Raw genomic sequence first — 16458 nt, 5'->3', positions numbered from 1 at the left:
TCTTTCATATATAACTAAACTTTAACTGATGTAGGATGCATTGTGTTAAGTTGATTGGATGGTGGCAAAATTGGACACCCCGGTTAGAAAAATGAAGCAAGTAAAACAAAGCAAAAAAAAAAAAAAAAGAAGTGATGTGACCTGTACAAGGAAAGTGACATTGAGAAGGCAGAGGGATGAACAAACTCCAGAGATATTTGGGAGTTGGCAGTGACGGAAGCTGTGGTGGATGGGATGTGGGGATAACAGTGAAGGATGATGATACTATTGGCATTTGGAGTCAGAGAATTCTTTGTTGTGGGGGGCTCTCCTGGGCAGTGTAGGATGTTTGGCAGCACCTCTGACCTCTACCCCCCATAATCACAGTCATAACAATAAAAACTGACTCCAGACATTGACAAATGTTCTTTTGGGGGCAAAATCACTCCTGGTTGAGAACCACTGATGTCAGATAAATGTTAGTGCTTGTAAGTAAGGCATTTCTATGACATTCCCGTGGCCTTGAAACTGGTTTCAGGAATGGGCACGTGACACATAATTTGCATTAAGGAAATGAGGAGAGAAGTTTTCTGGCAGTTTCAAGGAAAAGTTTCTGTGCTCCCAAAAGAGAGCCACAAGCTGGGATGCCTTTTCCTCTTCTGAATACCATTGTGTGTTGATGTGAAGCCTGGATCTACGCAGCCCTTTTGCACACACCTGACTCAGGTGGGCGTGTAGACCTGGAGCTGTTGGATTGGGCTACGTCTGGTCATTGGCCTGCTCCTTGTTTTCCAATGATATGAACCCACAGCCTCCCTTCTAATTTAACCCAGTTTGTGTGGGATTTTCTGTTACTTGCTGCCAGAGACTTCTAGCCTACACAGCAACTTTGGCAGGATCAGTTCTAGGGGAGAGTTTAGGGGCAGAAGCCAGACGGGGGTGGCTCAAGGATCGAATGGGAGGTGACGTGTGGGAGTGAGTGATCGAGACTAAAAGTTTGGCATTGAAAGGACACAGATAAGGCAGGAGTTGGGGGTGGAGTGTGACAGAAGTATGTTTGTTGATATGTGGAGGACTGTGCTTAATGGGACAAAGCCAATAAAAAAGAAGAGGCTGCGATCAGAGCACAGAGGGAAGTTCTTCCATAGAGCAAAGTCTCTGGAAAGAGAAGGAGAAAGGGCTGAGCTCCCGGAATACGTGGATGGCTCATCACGGGCAGGAGGAAGGACACGTCTCCCGTCCTGACATCGGGGATGGAAAAGGAGAATTAGATAAATTTGTAGTGTGGAGGCCAGATATTAAGAAAGTCCTTTTTTGATCGTTCCAGTGTTTCTGTGGAGTAACAGGGAGGGGGGAGAAAAAAGTGGAGGAAATACCTGGGGAGATTCTTCAAAACAATAGGAGTTGTCCAGATAAAGGTGCTGTTTCATCTGCAAAAATTGCTGAACTCTGCCATCTGGCATCACATCTATTGGGCACAATGAGTCCTTTCCACTCTCCTCATTGTAGAAGATGCCCTAGATACAGGTTTAAAGAGAGTGGCGGCAAGCCTGGACTTCATGGAATGACAGTTTACATAGGCCAACCAGGCTCCCCAAATTCTGGGCTGCCGCTTTTTGGAGAATTCCTTCCAGGCCCTCTCCTAAGCTGCAGTCCAGAGCTGGGAGAGTCCTCATGGCTCTTGCTTACCGCACAAATGTGAGAAACGGCTGTCTAAGGTCCATTTGAACATGGCTTTCCTCCCAGACCTCTTGTCTGAACTTTAATATAATCGAATGTTTGGAAATCGTTAAGTAGCTGCCTCGACTTGTTTAACTCGATGGCCACAGACGTTTCATCAAGCTGACACAGGATTTATGTCTCAATAACACAGTAACATTCAGTGAGCACCGTGGGCTCGGGGCGATTTATGCCTGCTCTGCAATTGGCGAGTGATTTAAGCCCCGAGTGAGGGGCAGAGTTATGAGCGAGTCCACTAAGACACCCTGCATCCTGCAGCTGGACTGCTTCCCGCTGGGGGTGGGGGGAGATGGCCCTGGTCACTCCCTGACATTTTCCGTGATAGTTTTTCATTAGGGAAAAAATCAGAAGTCTGAACTAGTTCTCTTTTGTCTGCAAAATGTTTCCAGTCATTCTGGTTCCCATTTAACTCCAAATCGGTCTTGGACAAGACAAGGATGAAAGCAGTCTTCAGAACTCAGTGCCAAACAAGACACTCCAGCTTCCCATTCTAATTTGGCCAATGGCCATGCTGTGTGTCTCGAGGTGCAGATTGGCTCAGGGTGAAGGTCATGAATTGCTTTTCTCAAGTCTGTGTTGGTGTCCACAACAAATCAGCTAGTAGGTCCCCAGGCTACCAAAGAGGTCCCAGTCAGTGCTGGGTGGCTCCTGGAGACACTCATGCAGAGGAGGAAGTCCCCAGGGGTTCTGAGCTGGGCATGTCTGACTCTGAAGCCTGGCCACCCTGTAATCTAGGTCTGCAGCTTTGGGCCATTACTTAACCTGTTAGTGTCCCTATAAATTGGGACTATAAGACCTCACTCAGGAGATTGTCATGAGATAATCTGACTCTAAAAATATCTAAAATGCCAGTAGCAGGATCATCAAAAGGGAAAACCAAGCAGAGACAGAAATGAACATACTTAATTTTGAGCCTAGAATCACCCTGGAATAGCAAAAAGAGAATCAGACTTCGAGTTACAAGTCCTGGGTTCAAGTGCCAGCTCTTCCTTGCTAGCTATGGAAATGATCATATGTATGCCATGTGGCTGTTAGAAGAAATCCATAAGAAATCATTTATGAAAACACCTAATACTTGGCAGATACAAAATACATATGCATTTTCTCCCCCCCCCCCCCCCCCGCCCGCCCCAAGCAGGCAGAAAAAAGTAGATGAGTTCAAATCTTGATTACCAAAGTGTTGAAGTCATGAGGCTGGAGTCGGTTTTGCAGGATAAGGGTGTCCTCGCACAAGTCTGTGAGGTAGGCATAGGTTTCACCTGGCCACCTCCCACATTTCCTCTGAGCACCCTTCTTCCAGCCAGGCAGCCTACATGCTGCCTCCACACAGACTGGCCCTTCTCAAATTGTCAGCACAGGTAAAACTCAACACGTAGTTAAATTATTGAAATAATGGCTGAAAAGTTATGAAAACCAAGGGTGCTGGAATTTTAATACAAAACCCTAAGGAGAAAAGGAAAGCCTTAAAAACTTACAGGCACTATAATTGTAATTGTGACTTTTAGAAAGACTGTTTTTGGATTCAAGCTCTGTGTAGCCTTTCCACCTTTTCTATAATATAATCTAGCAGGTTAGCCTGAGGGCTCTGACTTTTCCAGATTTCCCAATTTTTGTTTAGCTATCACCAACCTACCCTGTTCTCATGTGGCCCTACCAGCCTTGTCCCCTTACTAAAAGATTCTGACCTTCACTAAGCCATTCTGGGAGCTCATGAACCAGACTGGAGGGATGATAAATCCATGTTGTCATAGTTCCTTGATCTGTTTCCCTCTGCCACACACTTATTGCCATGGAGATAAATGCCCAAACTGGTACAAATTTCTCATAAGCAAAGCTTCCATGGTGCTTTCTATTTATAATAGAAGAGACGTCTATATAGGTTATTGAACTTAAGTCTGATTTGTTTCCTAAATAATAAGGAACTAAGAAGTGAAAACATGGTTTTTAAAAAGTGCCTCAGAGTTGCCTAATTATTCCACTCCCCCTCCCCCCAATACTTCATTTCCTTTTGGTCTGAGGGAAAGTAAATAAAATTATAATTCGTTTACTTCAAGCAAAATTTTTGAAGGTGAGAAAAATGGATTAGCACCTAGACCAAGAATGGCAATATTTCTTCCATTCAGTTCTTTAAGTAGTTACCACATTGCTGGCATGCCACTAGGGGTTGTCCAGGACACAGGACACAGTTTTGACCTGGTTCTGCTCTCTGACACATCACACCCTCTGTACACAGAGTCTATGAATCTTCCCAGGTTGATTCAAATGACCTGGTCAGGTTGTCTGTCTCCCTTCACTAGACAGTGGGATACTCCAAGGCAGCAAAGTGCTTTAATTAGCCTTGTGATGCTGATGTTTCTGTCCTCAGTTGACACTCCAAATTCATTTTGAGTCAGATTTCAATGCTATTTACGATTCCCCAGAGGAGAAGGAAACCCCAGCCCCCAGAGCGTTAGTGAACAGCAGAGACTTCCCTGGAGTTTTTTGAGAGAGACTGAGAGGAGGTTTTAAATCTTAAAGCCCACAGCAAACCTCTAAAGTCCTCCATCAGACATGGATTTCTCCGGATTCCTTCCATCTCCCTGGCTGGTCCATGTGGTTCTCAGATCTGAGCTGTTGTGCTGGTTCAGCAGGTGGGGACTGAAACCCAGCCCATGCAGCCTGTCCAAGTGGAGAGCCACCCAAAGGAATGAAGAAGCCCTTTTTTCTTTGCACGTGAGCACCATGCCTTGCAGCTACACGGCAGCTGAACAGGAAACTTTTCCTACTTCTCACAAAAGCTCTGGCTAGTTAAAGCTCTGGTGTGTTTTGAACTGAGTCTCATCTAGAGTAACAATTTGACAAGTAAGGCACAAGTCTAATTATCAGATGACATCAAAAGAATGCCAGAGACAACAAATGCAAAGTAGTCTTATAATAGAAAGCAGTGGAATTTTTTAAAGTTCCCCTATAACATGTCAACAGGGAATTAGGGGTCTTGCCAGAGTTTGCTGCAGCATCAACGTAATTCTTACTAAATTCAGTTTTATCATATCAACAATTTTTTCCCTCGGCAAAATCTGTAAAAATATTTGTTATACATCTCTTTTTAACTGTCAATAAATTTGAATTCAGAGCAGTAAGAAGATGGGGAAAGTTAGCTCTCCATTAGTGAAAGTTGGAATTATAAAATGTCTTTAGAGAAATACATGTTTCTTACTTCCCATTATTCAATAAGTTCTAATTAGGACCAAAAAAAAAAAAAAAAAAGTTTCCAAGTGGAAAAACTTCAACTTATTTTTAGTGAGTACTTAAATATTGTAGTGAAAATACAAATTTCAGTAGTACTGTAAATAGATCTTTCCCAAATTGGGAAATTTCCTCTCTCATACGTAAATTAAACATATCTCTTTGTGTTTTATTGAGAGTTACATTATTTATTTAGTAAACTACTTATAAACAATTTAAAAGTAAAATTCATCTTCTCTTCTGAGGACATGATCATTTTCTTAAATAACAAGATCCCAAATAGTCAGGGTTCACTCTTCTTTTTCCCAGCCATCTGTCTGGGTGGGATCACTGTTCTTCCTGCTGCACCCTCCTACCCATCCCTCTCCTCTCACCCTGCCCCCAATCCACACAGCACGAAGACACTGTTTTCCCTTCTAAGAGGTCCTTAGGGAAGAGACTATGCAAGTATCACTATTGGATGTGGTCAGGCTCATAAATAAAAGAGTTAAATTTCAGTTACCTGGAAATACCTACATCCTGCCAAGGCTGCAATCATTCTGTCACTTACAAATTCTAAGTTTAAATGAAACCAAATCACAGTCTTTTTTGGTTCCAACTCTTCCCTTTTGGTGAAGCTTGCATTCTTGGTTCAAAGAAAAGAATGGCTTACTTTTTGTAAGAGGCTCAAGGCTTCTTGGACATTGAATGGCTTTTACAAAGTACCATTTTGTTGAGTGCAAAAGAATAAGAAACAGCTGGGTTGCATTTTCTTTGAAATGCACATTTAGTTAAAAATTAAAGACAAAATAAAAAGCACTGGAGAAAAACACTTTCTGGTTTTGCCAAGACCCAAACCATTTAAGAAAAAGAGGGGAAAAAGAAAAGAATGGTCTGAAATGTTTTGCCAAACCAGTTCCCCCTTCTGTGGTCCTAAAGTTCGTTAAGCCCGAAATAAAATAGTGCAAGACACAGAATTAGTTCAAACTGGTTCTGGAAACAGTTATGGGTCGGTTAGGCATGAAGGGATTCAATAAATATTTCTCCTCTTTTTTCTCTTCTATCCCAAGAATAGTTGCAGTCATTTTTTTTTTTCTTACTAGTTTCTGAATTTTGCCAAACTCTTCCTGATACATAGAAGGTTCCCAAACAGAGGGATTGAATTTAAGTAGAAAACTACATTCTAGTGGCTTAAGTTCTTGGAAACATGTTTGTACTACAAATAGTAAATAAATAATAAAAGTGATTCCAGGGAATGAAAAGCTGCTAGCTCCCTGCCAACTTGCTTTCATCGCACAACAGAAAAACAAAAAGTCCATCTTGCCCTGGAATTATAGGTAAAATGGGCCCATATGTGTTCGTGTTGACTTAAATTCAATTTAACAAACACTATTCAGCACTTACCATGTTCGAATCATAAAACTAGGTGCCATAAGAGGATTAAAAATGAGCAAGGGTTCAGAAATGGATAGAAGGAAGAGAAGGAAAAACTAAAATGCTTAAGAGGTGTCATGTGACCATCCCATTATTCCAGAAACACTTTTTACCCTTTCATTGTAATTCCAGTTTGGTCCCGGGAGGAGGTGAGTATAGCTTCCACCTAATCGGCTGCCATCTTGGATCTTTCCCAGAAACACTTTTTAAAAAAACATTTCAGAATGGCTGAAAGTGGAGTGATTAATTGTGCTTAATTTGAAAGTCTCCCTTTAGAATTTTTTGAACTGAGTTAACTGACAAGAAAAATATTTTTATGGCTTCATACATTTATTAGGCAGAAATTTAACTGCCTCATGCCAGTGCTGGCAACATTGAGAAAAGCTAATCTTCTGTACTTGCAATTTTTCATCTTTTCAGATTTTCTTCCATCCCCCAATGCAAACCCAAAAGACCTAAGTTTCTTACATACTTCAATGCTGCCTGTATTTTCCACTGGAAAAGTAATCTATGTCAATTAGTATTAAAACCGTTAATACTGTAAACTAACACTTAACACTGTTACATCTTTCTGAAAGTCTTTGTACTTTTAAAGAAGATACTTGAGGGAGGATTTTAATAGCCTATAAAGACAATTTCCCATCAAGCTCTATTAGTAACCAGGTAAGATAGGAGCTATAAGGAGAAGGGCCCAAGGCAGACAGTAGACAGGTGATGGTAGCCAGCGGCAGGGGCTAAGACAGTTGGTTCATTATGAATAAAATAAGGGAGGTAAGCATTATCGTGGTCTTCAGTGAAGATTCAGGCATACGATTGGCAGAAGCTCTGGTGTGAGCCAGAGATAGCTGATAGGTTTTCTCAAGGGTATAATGGCTGGGAGGGTGTGTGTGTATGTGTGTGTGTGTGTGAGAGAGAGAGAGAGAGAGAGAGAGAGAGAGCGAGAGAGAGAGAGATGGTTAAGATGCTAGTACCAGACTCAAGCTAAAAAATAAGAGCCTCAGGCTCCCAGAGGCCGACCATCAGTGTGAAGTCACTGTCAGAAGGAGCTGGGACTCCAGAATAATTTCGAGAACTTCTTTGGCCAACCCTGGAGCTGGTTGAGTCAAGTCAGCTGAAGAGTGGAGTCTGCCCAAGGGGGTGGGCAGAGGGCAAGGCAAAGACAAAGAAGAGGAGTGAGGAGATGGCAGAGTGGATTTCATTAATGTGGGAGGAATAGACTCAGAATGAGAAAGGGGCACTTTCTTTAGTGTTCGAAGGATGTGCCTATTTCTCCTTCTGATTAGACATTTGTTGACTTAGGGATATGCTAAATCTGTCACAGCAAAAGTTTCTGCTCTCCAACTCTCAAAAGGGCAATGGGTACCTGAGCTCCAATTTTAAACATTTAATAGAGTGGAATTTACATGTTTCCTAGAAGGAGACCTCCAAAGAATTTCAGTAGAGTAATTTCATTTTTTGCAAAAGCTGAAGGAATTGCTGAGTAACGTTAGGATGGTAAATGTTTTGAGATTAGGGACCATATCTCTCCTATTAGTACCCAGAAACACTGGGGCTGGCCCTCTTCCGAGTGGGCTAGACCAGGGGATCCCACATATGAAGAAACTCCTAACGAATGACCAGCTGACTGTCCACCTGACCTAACCTTCCTTTTTCAGCTCCATCTACTCTGACCCTCTCAGGGTCATGGTGTGCCCATCCAGCTCTCACTTCTCTTTTTCCTTCCTGCTTGGCCCTCCTAGCAGTGACCTGCCTCCCTGGCTGTAGCCACAGCAAGTAGCATCCCAGCCACCACACGGATCTCATCCCGGAATTTTCTAAATCCAGCATCTCTCTCTGTTATCGATGAAACCCAAACAACTTTGACAGGATCTAACAGCACTTGGCACTTAAAAAGTTGCTTAAAAAACACTTAATGAATTAACTACAACTCTTCTCTCAACTAGTAGTGATTTCCCAAATTATCATATATGTAAATATATTGAAAAGACTTCTGAGCTATACCTAGAGTGAGAAGACCTAGAGCCATTGTGGCGGACAAGGTCACCGACCACCGGTTATGCTAGCTGAGTCGTGGGGGCTGTTGTGAGGACCAGAACAAGAATGGGGGGGACAAAAAACAAAACATAACTTTATCGCACTTTATTAAATTAGAGCCCAAACCGAAATATCATCTGAAAAATTCACTTCTGTGGAGTGGCCTGTTCCCCATGAGGCTGGATAAGTGAGGTATCTTTGTATTGGATTCTGTTTTACAAAGAAGACAACCCGGGACTTTTAAGGAAATCCTCTGGGCTTCCCCAGCAGTGTGGAGACTGGTCACGGGCCACACCTGCTGCAGACCAGAACACTAAAACCCCTCTGAACGGTAGATCTTTTGTCCTAACAGAAACTGAAGCCAGCCCCCTGTATGACAGTCCATCATTTTTGCTGTCGCTGCTGGTTAACAGAAACATTTCCTACAAAGAAGTATTTGGGAACCCCTCCACCGCTGTCCCCCTCTGATTCTCCACCCGCCCCTTCCTGCCCTCTGCACCCCATCGCAGGAACATGTCACTTTCAGTACCCACTAAAGAAAGCAGCTGTGCCCTGAAGCAACAGGTTCACCAACATGAAACAGAAAATTCAGACCAGGAGAACCTGCTTTTCAGGTGCCAACTGCATGTTTGCCTGCTTTTCGAAGGACCAGAGGGAGTCATGGCTCTTCCAGGACTGACCTCTAGACCCTTTGTGCTCAGACAGGCTGGTGCTTGTCTCTGGTGGACACTGCTCATAGTCATGGGACCCCTCCCACCCCTAACATACTCATCAGGAACCGGCTATCCAGATGAAACCATCTCAGTCTTAGTTTTATCCCCGGCCCCAAGCACACAGACTCCAACTCTGCCCACACTGCAAAGTAAGATTTTCCAGACCGGCTCTGTGAAGATGCCTAATTCCAGGCTTCATTACCTGGGCCAGGCACCGCTTGAGAGCATAAACTATTTGAAATGAAAATGCCGGGATGGTGTAAAATCAAAAAGGATTTTTGACAAGAGCTATTAGTCTACTGTGTGTTCCAGCCTCACCCAGCCCCACTGTAACCCTAGGGACAGGGAGAGCTTGGAGAATTTGATCTGAGCCTCCTGGTGCTCAGCGTGTGGAGGGGCACCTGGGACTCCTGACTGAACCAGGTCACCCTGTGTAGCCAGCACCATTTACACAAGTTTCTGGCATTGTCTGTGTTGTTCAGAGCTTCCCCCTGGACCACTGGTCCTGGGACGTTAGTCTCATGTTCTCACTATCCAGCCTAGACCCCTTCTTCTGGCACTTGACTTGGAATATTATTTCTTTACATTTGTGTTGTCTCCCTCGGAGACCTGGTTTACTGCTTTTTTCCTCCTTGACTATACCCCAGTTTCCCCTGGTCAGATGCTCTCTCGGCACCTCATAGGGTCTAATCCAAATGTCTGGGGGACCCTCAGCTTCCCATCCAGCATCCAGACATCTTTATCCAGGGAGCAGCCCTGTGAAAATGTTTCTAAATCTTGCCTAAGGATTGGATCCAGGTTAAAATAAAAACTGCTTGTGGGAGAAGCAACATTGAAACCATTGCGTTTCATTTGCTTTTCTGCATTAATAAATGTCAGGTCTTTGCCTCAGAGAAGACTCTGGCGAAGCAAGTTTGAGACCTAAATAGCAGAGGGCAAACTCTGCCGAGAGAGAAAAGGGGAGTTCAGAGGGTGGAGTGTAAAATTATTAATTTTTTCTGTTTCTCATTTCTGCTTTGGACCCACACTAAGCCGAACATCTAAAATTTAGTGCAGAAAGGGCTTTCCCTACACAAAACACTTGGGTTACTGCTGAGAGCATTTCGGGATGGAGTGGCACTCTGCCACGGCTTCGGCTCTGACTGCCACCAGCAAGGATTGTGTGTTTACTGTGCTGACGTGTGTGCCTGATCAGCAGGAGACCGGACAACGGCTCTCTGCCCCAGTGTGGCCCCTCCAAAGACAGAATGGATGTAGCATGTTCCCGGGCTGCAGTTCTCAGCTGGGGTGAGGTGGGGGAGGGGAGGGTCAGAGACTTGGGTCAGCAAGTCGATCAGACCAGACAGCCCGACATTTTCTTACCCGACAGAAACCTGACTTTCCAGAACGTATTCACATCTCATCAGTTAGGGATTTATGCCTGCAAGACCACTGCCATTAAAGAGTTATGTGCCTACCCCCCTCCCCATCGTAGGGATTACAAACCCCTAATGATAGTAAATTATTCTCCCCCGCGCTGGACACGACGATTACTCTGAGGAATTTCCTAGGCTGTTTCGTAAGGCCCTGCGGCACTAATGAAGTGTTATTTATACTACACACTGATTTTCTGTTTTGTTTTGCTTGAAGTTTCTCCCTGTCCCATCTCTCTTGATTTATCATACATTTAGCAGACCTAAGTATGAGAGCCATTTTTCTGTCACTCTCTGGGCTTTTAAATGAACAGGACTTTTTATGAAGTGTAATTTTCAATAACAATGAAATATTAGAAACCCCTCTTGGAGTTCCTTGTTCCTGCCTGAGTGTCTCCTGTTTCCCCACCCCCCTGGTTTCCCACCAGGGCTGTCTCCGATTGCTATTGCCTCTGATATATGGAAGTGAGGGTCAGAAAAGCTTCCTCTTACTCTGTGCATACCCAATACCAAGGAATAACCCTAGAACGCCTGTGCATGCAATTAATGAATCAATGGCTCAGCTTAATGGGAGGTTTTGAGAGGTTTGAAAATGTGGAGGCATTGGACTAGTTTTCCAGAAGATGACAGTTTTCTTTGGTATTAGTCCCCTTTATACTTGTATCTAAAATGAATAACTTCCAATCTCCCTTAAGAGCAAAAGACGATGTACTTTCTAACCGATCAATTTGGATTAAAATAATTACTATTTCGGGGCTGTGTGATTGGAAGGCCCTTATAGAGCTTCTAGAAAATGGGTATAATATAAGGAAGTACAATACGAAGAACATATGGTGAAGCATATGAATGGAGCGAACCTAATTTACATAATAAATGCTCAATAAATGTTACCTTTCCCCCTTCCCCTCTTCTCCTCTCCTTTGCTTTTCTTTTCTCTTCTCTCCTCCATTTCCATCAATTGTGTTAGAACTAAATTAGTTTCTAGAACAATACGTTTGTTGTGTGGCAGACAAGTTTGCTTGCTTTCCCAGCTTCCATCACCACCCCTGCCCCTACAAACCCTCTTCTTTTGCTTGCTAAGGGACATGGACACCCATAACAGCCTCAGGCAGTGAATCAGGGTTGATGTGAGCCAATCACAGTAATTCCATAATCTCGGAAGGTGATTCGATTTAGGCATAGACATGTGGCTTAACACTAGTCAACAGTACATGCAGAGAAAACTATGGGGAGCATTGGGGAGATTTCCCACTAATAAAGAAGAGATTTATGGAGAACATCCCCCTCCTCTTTTTAAACAGATGTGGTTATGTCTTCATGGGATGTCTGAAGCTGCTATAGCTATGCCCTTGAACATGAAATAGCATCAACACATATGGCAGAACAGAAAGACAGACACCCCAGTGGTTGATGATATCACTGTGCTGCTGAGCAGCCTCCTCCAGATTCCCCACTCTGTTAAGCAACACATGTCTCAGGATTGAAGGGACTCTGGGCCCTTAGTCTGTCATTTGCGGCAGAAATCAGCTAACGGCTGAAGTGTTCTGCAAAACCCAAGTAAAAGTTCTAGCTGTCTTTGTGTGCTTTCCAGCAAGTTACCTAAACCCGCAAGCCTCAGTTTTCTTTTCCATATCATGGAGACAGCAATTTTACCCACCTTGTAGACTGATATGAGGATTCAATAGATGCACATAGAATAATACTTGATGTGAAATTCCCAGTAAGTAATAGTTACAATGATTTTAACAGTTCCCCCAGTTCACACAAAGAAAATCCTGATTATACCTCCTGATGCAGATACAGCTTAACGTGGAGGAACTGGATAAATACATCACTGATCTCTAATATGTATTAAGTTCTGCTCACTGGGTAGCCAGATGGCTGTTTTCTTTCCTACGTAGTCTCCATGTGTCTGTCCCAGAAGCTCTGGGCCCAGAGAGAGGTTGGACAACCCGTCACACACACATCAAAGGAAAAATGGATGGGCTCAGTGTTCATGTAACCCAGTTAGGAATCTGTGGTTTTGCTGCAAAATGTGAGGCCAAAACAACTTTTTAACTTTAGGGACGAGGGATGGGCAAACTGGAACTCTCGATTTCCTTTTAGAATAACTCTTTCTGACAGTGATCCCCAAAGCCTCTTCCTTTGGCCCCCCTCTAAGCTCTTCCTGTAACAAGTCCTATTGTTCCTATCTTGCTCTCTAAGTCAGGGCCTCCCACATTATCAGATGTTGACCCTGCTTCTTCCTTATTCCCAAATATTATATAAAACTAGCCTTGTTTTCTTAACCCTTACTATGATCCTTTCCTAGACTTTTAGTGTTTATGTTTCCTTTTTACTTTGCCTTATACTCGAACTTTTCCTTGACACGCTCACGTACCTGGAATCCCAGCCCCCTACTCCTCTCCATACTTACTTTCTGTCATCTCAGTTTTCCAGAAGTCCACACAAAAATTCCCAGAGCTTGACACCGGAGTCCTTCCTGTCTGCACTTATGCTGGCCCAGAATCCAGGAAGAAGAGATAAAGGCTGGCTTCACCATCTCCTAGGTTTAAAGTGTGTTTATTGCTCTGGATCACAAGGAAAGTCAGCTTGGTTTCCAAAAGAAACCCTCCAGGGTGACTAGTGGACATCACAACAGAAGCTCCTCCCTGTGTTGGGGAATTGAGCACCATATAGGTTCTGCTCCCAAAGACCAGATACCTGTTTCTTCCTGTCCCTACGTCCTGGGGGAATAACCATCTTTACAGCATAAAACTACAGCCTTGTCATGAAGATACAGGGACTGTTTAGAATCTGCTTTCATGACCATGATGGCAGAATCCAGTGTCCCAGACTGGGCCTGTGGCAGCATCTTCTGGACACTGGGCTTCCCGTCTCAGACCTTGCCCTTTGGTCATTCCATCAACCCAAGAACTACCAGGGACCCTTCCAATCACTTCCTTTTGGCTTACGTTAGCTAATCTACATTTCTTTTGTTTGTAACTAAAAATCCCAGAGTGACACATTTTACCTCTTCCCTTATTTCATTCATGTCATGAAATGGCAGGGTCATTACAGTGAGAGGGACATGGGATAGAATTCTCCCATTTACTTGGTGCCAACCTTGAACAGTTAAGTTGGCATCTCTGAGCCCCAGCCTTTCCATGTGAAACAAGGGAAAAACAACATCAAACTCATAGAATTATTGAAGGAATTAAATGAAACTTTGTGTGGAAAACTCTTGGCCTTTTTAAAATTTTACTGAAACTTGACTCTAACTTTCAGGAACTTACAATGTAGTTGGGAAGCTATGGCATGCACACATATTAATAACAGGCAACGTTTACATGGACACCTAAAAATATTTCGTGCTATTGATGCTGTTGCATTTATTGGCTCACTTCACCTTGGCAATAACTCTGTGTAGTAGGTGTTAGTACTCAGGTTTTATAGTTGAAGAAACTGAAGCTTCTAGAGAGGATAAGAACTAATGAAATATCACACAGGTGGAATTCAAACTCAAAGCAGACCCAGGGACCCATCCCCCAGGGCCTGTGACCCCAACTGGCTCACCTGTATGAGAAGTTTTTCTGCTTCCTGAAGGTCGCATAGAAGGGACGAACAACAGGTGCAGGTGACTCATTCTGCTGAGCCCACAGCACAGAAGAGAGCACTGTCCCACAGGCTTTGTAAGAGAAAGAGGCCACGTTTCTAAGACATCAGGTCACAATGGTACAAGAATCTCAGGCTATTGGACATGATGTTGTCAAGTGTTTTTTCTTCTGTCATTTCCTTCCCACCTTCCTTATTTATTCTGAAAACTCACCCAAGCACCAGTCCCTCTGGAAAACCTCTGACTTTCACTGGCTGGGTCAGGCACCTCTTCTAGGTTCACCCATATCCCTACACACACGTCCTGTGAGTAGAGGCTCATTCGTCTGCTTACAGCCAGTAGTCAGTGGGCCCTATGAACACCGGGACCATGTCTGTCTTATTAATCTCTCTACTCACAACATCAAATACAGTACCTGACACCCAGGAAGCTGTCAATCAGTGTTTATTGACTGGATGTGGGGTGAAATCCCCAGCGGAGAAAACCAATGCAGACAAATCTTGCCGAAGATAGACTGTTTGGAGCAAAAATCTTTTGCAGCTTCACCAATGTCAAAATGTCCTGGTCCCTTCCAGAACTTGATTGCAAAAATATAAATGATCAAGATAATTAGAAGGCAGGCCAAAGCAAACTTGGGGGGGGGGGTATAAAAGAGATAAGAAAATGAAGTTTTATGAGCATGTTTAATTTAAAAAAAACAAAACAGAAAACTACCACCTTACCTCACTATGATCACAACCAGTCATTTTGAACAGATAGTGGGAATTACAAGCTCCGTGCAGGTGTGTGTGTGTGTGCACATGCGCGTGTGTACACGTGTGGTTATGTGTTTGTACATTCTTCTATGACATTTTGTGATTAATCGTTTTGTAGACAATTGGAATTTCATGCACACTGGTATTTTTGTCCTAAGCTATTCTCCCGAAAGTCTCACACTCATAGAAATAATTTTGGCTCTTTTTTCGACATAACGTTTTGATTACTCTGGCTCCAGCAAGTCTGGGGTTTGTCCTCTATCTGCATGCTTTTTGAGGACAAAGCTTTTTGGTCATGACAGACCAATATATGCACCTGAAACAGTTTTTGAATAATCGAAGTGTTAGACTATGTGGTAAGAAGAAGGATACGGGAAGAGTTATAGGAGTTGAGACAAGGCAGGGCAGCCCTGGCTGGTGTGGCTCAGTTGGTTGGGCATTGTCCTGTCCACCAAAAGCTTGCCTGTTTGATTCCTGGTCAGGGCACATGCCCCAGTTGTGGGCTCCATCCCTGGTAGGGGCATGCAGGAAGCAGCTGATAGATATTTTGCTCTCACATTGATGTTTCTCTCTCTCTCCCCCTTTCCCTTCCTCTCTCTGTAAAAAATCAGTGAAAAATTAAAAAAAAAAAAGACATGGCAGGGTAGTGAGCTGGAATTATTAGGAAAGTCCTTCTGGGTAGGAGAGTAGGGGTCATGAGTGCCTTTGGGTAGCAATTTAGTGAGACAGAGAACAACATGCCAAATATTATGGAGCAGGTAGAAGAAGTGGGTGTGGACCACTTTTGGAAGGGATGGCAATGTAGCAACAGAATGGTAAGAACAGGATAGCATTTGGTGACACAGAGGGCCTGGGAGGGTGCTGGTTCTAACATTTTTTTAATTATTAACACAGTAAAACTGACTTTTAAAAAAATCCTCACTGAGGATATTTTTTCCATTGATTTTTAGAGAGAGAAGAAGGGAGGGAGAGAGGGGGAGAGAGAGAGAAACATCGATGTAAGAAATACACATCGATTGGTTGCCTCTTGCATGTACCCTGACCGGAGCTGGGAATCGAACCTGCAACACATATACATGCCCTTGACTGGGAATCGAATCTGCGACCCTTAGGTGCACAGGCCAATGATCCAGCCACTGAACCACACTGGCCAGGGCAGTGAAATTGACTTTTTCATGTACAGTTTTATGAGTGTTCACACATGTGTAGATTCATGTAACCCCCACAACAGTCAGGACAGAGAGCTGTTTCATCACCCCACATACCTCCTTGTGAGATACCACTCTGCACCCACTCCCTCTCCTCATCCCTAGCTCCTGGCAACCGCTGATCTGTTCATCACTATACCTTTGTCTTTTCAAGAATATCATAATAATAGGGTCACACAGTCTAAACATTTTGAGACTGGCTTCTTATTAGCATAATGTCTTTGAGATTCACTCAACTCATATATCAATAGTTTATTCCTTTTCATTGCTGAGTAGTATACCATCATATGGATGTGTCTGTCCATTCAGCTGTTAAAGGACAATTGAGCTGTTTCCAGTTTGGGGCAATTATGAATGGAGCTACTACAAACCCTCAGGTACAGG

The 16458-nt window shown here is 43.5% G+C and overlaps 1 long non-coding RNA gene across 1 annotated transcript in view; it reads right to left on the bottom strand.

Annotated features, from left to right (window-relative positions):
* LOC107543894 (uncharacterized) overlaps window positions 1–4416 on the bottom strand; it is a 32006-nt gene extending 27590 nt beyond the window's left edge. Inside the window, exon 1 of the long non-coding RNA XR_001603858.2 lies at window positions 4249–4416. This is a non-coding gene — a long non-coding RNA (uncharacterized LOC107543894). The remainder of the gene's footprint in view (window positions 1–4248) is intronic.
* Window positions 4417–16458: the final 12042 nt, after the last annotated feature.

Source organism: Miniopterus natalensis, chromosome 19 (genome assembly GCF_054644295.1).
Source record: "Miniopterus natalensis isolate mMinNat1 chromosome 19, mMinNat1.hap1, whole genome shotgun sequence".
In the NCBI taxonomy this organism is placed as follows: domain Eukaryota; kingdom Metazoa; phylum Chordata; class Mammalia; order Chiroptera; family Miniopteridae; genus Miniopterus; species Miniopterus natalensis.
This window is presented reverse-complemented; position numbering and strand designations above follow the sequence as displayed.